Here is a 2,192-nt window from a genome sequence, read left to right as displayed (position 1 = left end):
CATTGGTGTTTTGCTGCTCTGTGGAGTTTTGTTTTGTTTTTTCTTTTTCCTTTGTATTTTCTTCTTCCATCCCCCCTTTTATACATTTTTTTAAATCTGTTTTATTGTTTCTACATTTATTCCTTTCTTTGCCTTTCCTATTCTTCTTTTCCCCTTTTGGTTAATCTTTAATGTATACAAATCTTCATCTGCATCTTTTATCTTTGCATATCTATTCTTTGTTTTCTTTATTTCCTTTCCTATCAATTTTTTTAGGTTTATTTTCACTGCTTTACTCCTCAATTGGCATCATACCCTAGTTTTGTTTTCCTGTTTGTGCTTGACTCACTATTCTTCTGGTAGATATAATTTTTGGCTTTCTGCATTTGACAGGTCGATCTATTGTACCCTATTTTTACTGGACTCTTGATTTTCCTTGTGGGTGTATATGTATATGTGTGTATTCAGTCACACTTTTTATTGTTGCTATAAACCTCTGCCTCTACACTATGCAGTTCTATGGAGGTGTGTGTGTGTGTGTTTTCCACTTTTTTTCCCCTCTTTTTTATAACGTTAATTTAATTTTTTTCAACCCATTATATATTCCTTCATTTATTCCTTTGTCTTTCCTATTGTTATTTTCCCCTTGCAGTTAATCTCTAATATGTAGAAGTCTTCCATTCCCTCTATTTAATTCTGCATATCTATACTTTCTTTCTCTTCTTTCCTTTCCTATCAACATATTTGTTAGTTTTGTTTTCATTGCTTTAATCCCCACTTGGGACCATGCTTTGGTTTTGTTTTCCATTTGTGCTATGATTTTGTTCTTAACAGGTAAATATAATTTTGGATTTGCTTTATTTGTCCACTGGATTATTGTATGTTATTTTTGCTGGACTCCTTTCACTTTGCTCATGGGTGTATATGTATAGGTATATGTGTATATTCCATTATTTTCATTATTATTAACCTGATTTGTAACTGCCATTTGTTTGGAGTTCATCTTTGGTTTCTCGTTTTTTGAATATTTCTCATGATCTCACATAATTCCACAACAAACCTCTTTTGGAATTTTTGTTCCTGACCAGAGATCAAGCCCTGAACACTCAAGATCCAAGACTACCAGAGAACTAACTCTAGGGAGTATGAAATAGTGTGAAGACACACAAAGGAAACCACTTGAATACAAGATCCAGCATCACCAAACCATGAGTGGCACCCTAAAAGCTTCTGCACAACAAAGGAAACTATAAGCAAGGGGAAAAGACAGCCTTCGGAATGGGAGAAAATAATAGCAAAGGAAGCAACTGAAAAACAACTAATCTCAAAAATATACAAGCAACTCCTGCAGCTCAATTCCAGAAAAATTAACTACCCAATCAAAAAATGGGCCAAAGAGCTAAATAGACATTTCTCCAAAGAAGACATACAGATGGCTAACAAACATATGAAAAGATGCTCAACATCACACATTATCAGAGAAATGCAAATCAAAACCACAGTGAAGTACCATTTCATACCAGTCACAGTGGCTGCGATCCAAAAGTCTACAAGCAATAAATGCTATAGAGGGTGTGTAGAAAAGGGAACTCTTTTACACTGTTTGTGGGAATGCGAACTAGAACAGCCACGATGGAGAACAGTGTGGAGATTCCTTAAAAAACTGGAAATAGAACTGCCTTATGACCCAGCAATCCCATTGCTGGGCATACCAACTAAGGAAACCAGAATTGAAAAAGACACATGTACCTCAATATTCATCGCAGCACTGTTTATAATAGCCAGGACATGGAAGCAACCTTGATGTACATCAGCAGATGAATGGATAAGAAAGCAGTGGTACATATACACAATGGAGTATTACTCAGCCATTAAAAATAATACAATCGAATCAGTTCTAATGAAGTGCATGAAACTGAACCCGATTATACTGAGTGAAATAAGCCAGAAAGGAAAATACCAATACAGTATACTAATGCATATATATGGAATTTAGAAAGATGGTAACAATAGCCCTGTATGTGAGACAGCAAAAGAGACAAAGATATATAGAACAGTCTTTTGGACTCTGTGGGAGAAGGAGAGGGTAGGATGATTTGGGAGAATGACATTGAAACATTTATAATATCATATAAGAAACGAATCACCAGTCTAGGCCCAATGCAAGATACAGGATGCTTGGGGATGGTGCAATGGGATGATCCAGAGGGATG

Source organism: Bison bison, unplaced genomic scaffold, assembly GCF_000754665.1.
Source record: "Bison bison bison isolate TAMUID 2011002044 unplaced genomic scaffold, Bison_UMD1.0 scf7180017864500, whole genome shotgun sequence".
Classification (NCBI taxonomy): domain Eukaryota; kingdom Metazoa; phylum Chordata; class Mammalia; order Artiodactyla; family Bovidae; genus Bison; species Bison bison.
Note: the sequence above shows the minus strand (reverse complement) of the source record.